The sequence below is a fragment of the Salmo salar genome, chromosome 22, assembly GCF_965601325.2.
Source record: "Salmo salar chromosome 22, fSalSal1, whole genome shotgun sequence".
NCBI classification, from domain to species: domain Eukaryota; kingdom Metazoa; phylum Chordata; class Actinopteri; order Salmoniformes; family Salmonidae; genus Salmo; species Salmo salar.
The window spans coordinates 35,742,501-35,750,567 of NC_138312.1; the positions used below are offsets into that span (position 1 = coordinate 35,742,501).

At 41.6% G+C, this 8,067-nt stretch overlaps 1 long non-coding RNA gene across 1 annotated transcript; it reads left to right on the forward strand.

Annotated features, from left to right (window-relative positions):
* Positions 1-6,149: 6,149 nt before the first annotated feature.
* Positions 6,150-7,143, forward strand: LOC145862634 (uncharacterized). Its single transcript, XR_014382183.1, has 2 exons — positions 6,150-6,279; positions 6,453-7,143. It is a non-coding gene; the product is annotated as an uncharacterized LOC145862634 (long non-coding RNA).
* The last annotated feature ends 924 nt before the right edge of the window (positions 7,144-8,067 follow it).

Genomic DNA, 8,067 nt, shown 5'->3' on the forward strand with positions numbered 1-8,067 from the left:
GGCCTACGAACCTGACTCAGTTACACCAGCTCTGTCAGGAGGAATGGGCCAAACTTCACCCAACTTATTGTGGGAAGCTTGTGGAAGGCTACCTGAAACGTTTGACCCATGTTAAACAATTTAAAGGCGATGCTACCAATTACTAATTGAGTGTATGTAAACTTCTGATCCACTGGGAATGTGATGAAAGAAATAAAAGCTGAAATAAAGTGGTGATCCTAACTGACCTAAGACAGGGAATTTTATACTAGTATTAAATGTCAGGAATTGTGAAAAACTGAGTTTAAATGTATTTGGCTAAGGTGTATGTAAACTTCCGACTTCAACTGTAGCTTTCCATGGTAGCAAGATCTTATCTATTTTTGCTAACTTTATATTAACATTTATTTAGTGAGAATTTATTTACTTCGAGATATGAATACCGAATATGTCTACTTCACCGTCAGACCATTTTATTGGTAAACTACACGGTAATGTAAAGGTTGTATTTTTTTGCGATCCAATATGTAATATGGTACACTTAACATAGTTTGGTTGTAATCCAGAGGTTAGAGAAACTATCTAGATCCTCTGAGTCTGTGCAGGGATCCAGATTGCGGATTTAAACGAAAACATGAGTCGTCGGTGTACAATGATACCTTTGCTTTCAAGCCTTGGATTTCTAGCCCCTTGGTATTATTGTTGGATCTGATTTTAATAGCCAACATTTCGATGGCCATAATAAATAGATATGCCGATAGAGTACATAACTTTAACCCATTGTATAAGAGATTCTCCAAAATTAAAATATTCAAGGCATTTATATATAAATTCAAGGTGTACTTTATCAAATCAAATTGTATTTGTCACATGCGCCAAATACAAGAGGTGTAGACCTTACAGTGAAATGCTTACTTACTTAACCAACAATGCTTTAAAAAGAAAAAAAGTGTTAAGTAAAAAAATAGAAAGTAAAACTAACAAATAATTCAACAGCAGCAGTAAAATAACAATAACGAGGCTATATACAAAGGGTACCGTTACAGAGTCAATGTGCGGGGGCACCAGTTAGTCAAGGTAATTGAGGTAATATGTACATGTAGGCAGAGTTAGTGACTATGCATAGATAATAAAAAGTGTAGCAGCAGCATAAAAGAGGGGTCTGGGTAGCCCTTTGATTAGCTGTTCAGGAGTCTTATGGCTTGGGGGTAGAAGCTGTTAAGAAGCTGCTTGCCGTGTGGTAGCAGAGAGAACAGTCCATGACTAGGGTGGCAGGAGTCTTTGACAATGTTTAGGGCCTTCCTCTGACGCCACCTGGTATAGAGGTCCTGGATGACAGGGAGCTTGGCCCCAGTGATGTACTGGGCTGTACGCACTACCCTCTGTAGTGCCTTGTGGTCGGAGGGTGAGCAGTTGCCATACCAGGCAGTGATGCAACCAGTCAGGATGGTGCAGCTGAAGAACCTTTTGAGAATCTGAGGACCCATGCCAAATCTTTTCAGTCTCCTGAGGGGGAATAGGCTTTGTCGTGCTCTCTTCACGACTGTCTTGGTGTGTTTGGACCATGATAGTTTGTTGGTGATGTGGCCACCAAGGAACTTGAAGCTTTCAACCTGCTCCACTGCAGCCTTGTTGATGAGAATGGGGGCGTGCTCAGTCCTTGAGGGAGAGGTTGTTTGCCTGGCACCACACGGCCAGGTCTCTGACCTCCCTATGGGCTGTTTCATTGTTGTTGGTGATCAGGCCTACCACTGTTGTGTCATTGGGAAACTTGATGGTGTTGGAGTCGTGGCTGACCATGCAGTCATGAGTGAACAGGGAGTACAGGAGGGGACTGAGCAAGCACCCCTGATGGGCCCCCATATTGAGGATCTGCGCGGCAGTTACCTACCCTTACCACCTGTGGGAGGCCCGTCAGGAAGTCCAGGATCCAGTTTCAGAGGGAGGTGTTTAGTCCCACGGTCCTTAGCTTAGTGAAGAGCTTTGAGGGTACTATAGTGTTGCACGCTGAGCTGTAGTCAATGAATAGCATTCTCACATAGGTGTTCCTTTTGTCCAGGTGGGAAAGGGCAGTGTTGAGTGCAATAAAGATTGCATCATCTGCATCTGTTGGGGCGGTATGCGAATTGGAGTGGGTCTAGGGTTTCTGGGATAATGGTGTTGATGTGAGTCATGACCAGCCTTTCAAAGCATTTCATGGCTACTGACGTGAGTGCTATGGGTCGGTAGTCATTTAGGCAGATTACCTTAGAGTTCTTGGCCACAAGAACTATGGTAATCTGTTTAAAACATGTTGGCATTACAGACTCAGTCAGCGACAGGTTGAAAATGTCAATGAAGACACTTGCCAGTTGGTCAGCGCATGCTCGGAGTACACGTCCTGGTAATTTGTCTGGCCCAGCGGCCTTGTGAATGTTGACCTGTTTAAAGGTCTTACTCACATCGGCTACTGAGAGCACCTATGTGAGCCTATGTGAGAATGCTATTCATTGACACAGTCGTCCGGAACAGCTGATGCTCTCATGCATGCTTCAGTGTTACTTGCCTCGAAGCAAGCGCTTCCCTTTGTAGTCTGTAATATTTTGCAAGCCCTGCCGCATTTTTTGTTCGATAAAGTTCATATTTATATATAAAAACAGCATTTTACATCGGCGCGAGACTTTCAGAAAATATTTTCCCTCAAATACTGCCGGTGAATCAGCGCCACAATTTACAAAAATACTTGTCATAAACATTGATACAAAATTAAACTGTCATTCAAAGAATTATAGATGAACATCTCCTTTATGCAAAGATTTCAAAAAAGCTTCACGAGGAAAGCACTCTTTGCAATAATCTGAGTACTGCGCTCAGAAAAATACACTAGGCTATACAGATAGCCGCCATCTTGGGCACATCTAAAATCATACATTGCATTAGAAATATTCCCTTACCTTTGATCATCTTCATCAGAAGGCACTTCCAGGAATCCCAGGTCCACAACAAATGTTGTTTTGTTCGATAAAGTCCATAATTTATGTCCAAATAACTCCTTGTTGTTCGTGCGTCCAGTAAGCTACACCAAGTGTAGAAAACGTGCGGACGATGTCGCGACGAAAAGTAAAGAAAAGTTGTATTTGTGTTCGTTCAAACATGTCAAACGTTGTAAAACATCGATCTTTAGGGCCTTCAGAACGTGAAGATTCAATAATATTTCAACCGGACGGTTCCTGTGTCTTGAAAAAGGTTTTGGAACGGGAGGATCCTCCCTCGTGAATGCGCCCCAAGAAGTGATGTCACCCCCTGCCTCAACAACTTCCCCTCCTTGTCATTCGGGCTCTGTTCATCGTAGAAGCTTCAAACAACTTTGTAAAGACTGTCGACATCTAGTGGAAGCTGTAGGAAGTGCACAATTATTACTACGTCACTGTCTATTCAATAGGAAACAACTTGAAGAGAGCCCATGCATCCAGATTTCCACTTCCTGGTAGGATTTCTCTTAGGTTTTTGCTTGCCATATGAGTTCTGTTATACTCACAGACACCATTCAAATGGTTTTAGAAACTTCAGAGTGTTTTCTATCCAAATCTACTAATTATATGCATATCCTAGCTTCTGAGTTTGAATAGGAGGCAGTTTAATATGGGCACATATTTTTTCTGAAATTGTCAATACTGCCCCCTATCCTTAAGGAGCTATAAGAGGATTTATTAACATCTGCTTCATCTTACAACTTTTTTATTGACCAAGTCACTGGTGCTTCCTGCTTTAGTTTATGCTTGTAAGCAGGAATCAGTAGGATAGAATTATGGTCAGATTTGCCAGATGGTGGGTGAGGGAGAGCTTTGTCCACGTCTCTGTGTGTGGAGTAAAGGTGGTCTTGAGTTTTTGTTCCCTCTGGTTGCACATTTAACATTCTGGTAGAAATTAGGTAAAACAGATTTGAGTTTCCCTGCATTAAAGTCCCCGGCCACTAGGAGCGCCACCTTTGGCTGAGCATTTTCCTGTTTGCTTATGGCATTATCCAGTTCCTTGAGTGCGGTTTGTGGTGGTAAATAGACGGCTACAAAAAATATACAGTTGAAGTCTGAAGTTTACATACACCTTAGCCAAATACATTTAAACGCCGTTTTTCACAATTCCTGACATTTAATCCTTGTAAAAATTCCCTGTTTTAGGTCAGTTAGGATCACCACTTTATTTTAAGAATGTGAAATGTCAGAATAATAGTAGTGATTTATTTCAGCTTTTATTTCTTTCATCACATTCCCAGTGGGCCAGAAGTTTACATGCTTCCAAATACTAATTGAGTGTATTTCCTTTACATTGTTTAACTTGGGTCAAACGTTTCGGGTAGCCTTCCACAAGCTTCCCACAATAAGTTATAATCCTTTTATAAGTTTTTCTTTTTTTATTGTTACATTTTTTGTGGAAGCCTGGCTTCCCTTGGAATCCATTAATACATGCCACTTTGTAGGCTGAATGTCATTACACTTGGTGTTTGTAATAGATGTCCTTTTCCATTCAAATGGCGTGTGCACAGTGCACTGTTCAGAGGCTTGACTTATTTTGGGGTGTGCAAGTAACCTACTTTGTGAAGGGATTTGTTTGACAAAGATGAAATCAAGACTGGTTGTGTTCATGACACATTAAAAGGTAATACAATATTAGTTAAATTACATCTTTACTATAAAGCTCAAGCTCTGTCTGTTGTTCCCATTTTGCCTTTAGTTCTACCTCTCGCAGTTGCACATCTATGGGGTGTACTCTACCACCTGTAGGACCCATTTCATCAACCTCCCTCTCCTGAAGGATTTCCTCCTCTACCAAAGTAATACCAATCAACTCTAACTACTGCTGTTGGATTGCCAGATGCCACTTTGATGCCATAATGCGTTGCAATGACGAGCAGATTTGCCTTTGTACATTTATCTAGCATCTCCAATGTAGGGTTTTCCATCTTAAAGTCCATGGCTTTATTTTAATTTTATTATCTTGTGTTTATGCAACTTTCAAAATGATTCCACCAATCTTATACCCTCTAAAGGTGGAGGTCAGTAACAGAAACTCTACCACAAAAGTGTATTTTGAACACTCAAATATCTGGGCACACCAGAGCTTCAGAGTAGGTAACTAGAGCGACTGCCATACTCATGGGAAACTAGATCCCGGACGAGCCCCCATTTTGTTACATTCCACAGCAAGAAAACCAAAAATGTAGCTCAAACAGAAGAGGGAACTAACAGAGTCACTGACCAACAACCAAAATAAAACAGATTAGGTTTTTGGAAGGGTTCTGAAAGACACTCATTGGGGTGTCCACTGAAAGTTGACTAGCAACAACAACTGGAACCTAAAAGACACCAAACATGAGCGGCCACTAAAAGACTTAAAGACAGGAAGCAAACCAAAAATGTAGAGGCAAAACAAAATCGGGAATAGCAGATAAAGGATTGTTTTTCAAAAAATCTAAACCCTCCACATCTATCAAGACATCTGGAGCATTGGGCCAGCCACTCTTAAATAGCACCTGGGCCAGCACAGGTGAAACACCTTCCCACTAATGAGATGGCAACCAGCACAGGTGTAACACACACTGACTAAGAAGGTGACACCAATCTGTGCGCCCTACTTGCTAACGAGCTATACATTCTAAAGTCCAAATCCTTAGGCGCTGGGCTCCCTAACGATACTATTTGAAGAAGTAATACTCTACTCATATGAGGAGTGAAGAAGCCCTATGCACCATAAACCTGTCTACTGGAGTAACTTCCTGTCAGAGACTGTGATTAGAAGGTTAGACAGGAGGCCCTGTGCCAGTGTGGGTGTAGTTTGCGCATTCCATTGGTCTTTAAGTACAATTTCCACCCATCTGGGGCACCGGGCCATGCAAAACGAACTTGCCCAGTAAGAGGGGAAGTTACAGACATGAAGATACAACTTGAACCACAGAGTAAGGCTGCCTTCAAATCAAAATGCATATAACGCACGTCCGACACAGCAGTGTGGTGAGGAGAAACACTGCTCTACATTTTCAATGGATATGCCTTTCAACACAATGCTAGGGCCTCCCAACACACTACTCCCATTAAACCATTGAGTTGCTGCGTCTTTTACACATCCATTTGTCTGATTTGAAGGCACCCTTAGTCCTCAATAATCAACAATGTAATAATTGTTACTTGTTAACTCTTGCTTTCAATCATTCTCTGTACTTCTCTCTCTCTCTCTCTCCAGGTGATACAGAGACAGAATATTCCAAAGACCTCCAGAGCCTTTTGACCAACTACCTGCAATCTTTCCAGAGCACAGAGAAGTAGGGTACGCTCGTAATAGTATACTTATGGCACCATTGCTGTCTGATTTATAGCATATAATCAAGGGTCACTGGTTGGATTTACTGTATTCACTTCAAAACTCATGTACTCTCCTCCCTCTAAAAGTCTCCCAGACTTTAATAAAAAACGAACATGAATATTTCCCCCTGTCCCCAGGTGAGTCTACTGGGCCATGAACTCTAGAGCAGCATATCAAAACATGCCACCCTGTTGTCAGCTGTCAGCAGGCCGTTCCCTCAGGAAGGATACAACGGTCAAGGCTTTCAATGGCCGAATTTGGGGGATGACTAAATGCCATGAAGCTGTGTATAAACTATGCATGTTAATTTTTCTTTTAAATAGATAGGTTACAAAATAACTTTTTCATAGTAAACATGTGAAGACCAACAGACTATGGTAATTTAACAAACAATATGCAGACTTTATCAATCAAGACACCTACTGCACCTGATGTCACAGGAAGGCCAAAAAGATCATCAAGGACATCTATTACCTGAGCCACGGCCTGTTCACCCTGCTATCATCCAGAAGGCGAGGTCAGTGCAGGTGCAACAAAGCTGGGACCGAGAGACTGAAAAACAGCTTCCATCTTAAGGCCATCAGACTGATAAATAGCCATCACTAGCCGGCTTCCACCCTGTTACTCAACCCTGCACCTTAGAGGCTGCTGCCCTATATACATAGACTTGGAATCACTGGCCACTTTAATAATGGAACACTAGTCACTTTAATAATGGTTAAATAATGTTTACTCATCTCATATGTATATACTGTATTCTACTTTATTTTAGTCAATGCCACGCTGACATTGCTCAATCTAATATTAATACATTTCTTAAATCCATTATTTTACTTTTAGATTTGTGTGTATTGTTGTGAATAATTTTTAGATATTACTGCGCTGTTGGAGCTACTGTAGGAACACAACCATTTCGCTACACCCTCAATAACATCTGCTAAATGTGTATGTGACCAATAACATTTGAAGACAACACTTAGTTAATGATTCAAAAGTTCTAAAGACTCATGTCCAGGGTGAATACATTTGTATTCATGTATATTAGACACATCACACAGGTGTATCAACTAAAATATATATCAAAGAGTAGATTGAAGAATGGGACAATAGACAAGCAAATATAAGTCAGTTATTGCATTTGTATGAATGATTGGTTAAGATATGTAGACCTTCCAAACACACACCAGAGACAGAAGGGTGTTCTACACTATTTATTTAACAATGGCTAAGTCCGAAGTGGACAAGTCCAGAAATATAAAATGTAAAAGTCCTATTTTAATAGCCCTTAGGAGTGTTCTGTGGTCCCACCATGGCAGGGACACTGCCAAGCCTCCTCTTTGGTTCACAGTGTATGCACTGGCATTAACAAGCGCGAATGACACAAAGCAGTAGAGAACGTCGGCAGGCACTGCTAGCAGGTGAGATGTTGGAAATGGAATATGAAGAGGTACTTAGCTTTGGGCAGGGTGAAGCGTTCACCCTCCCAATTTCCCAAAGGCCTCCTCTCCGTTTCTTCTCGCTCACCGGCAGCCGTCAATCTGATCCACAGTTGCTTGTTGATTCGTAGTTCGTCCTCCGGTCAGGTCACGGCAGCTATAGTCTCAATCCACAGGCACACTGGCATTAATGAGTGCGTAGCACGCAACACAGTAGAGAATGTTGGAATACAGCTCTATCTGGCACTAAGTTAAAATTGGATATAGAGAGGTACTTAGCTTTGAGAAGGGTTACGCATTCACCCTCCCAATTCCC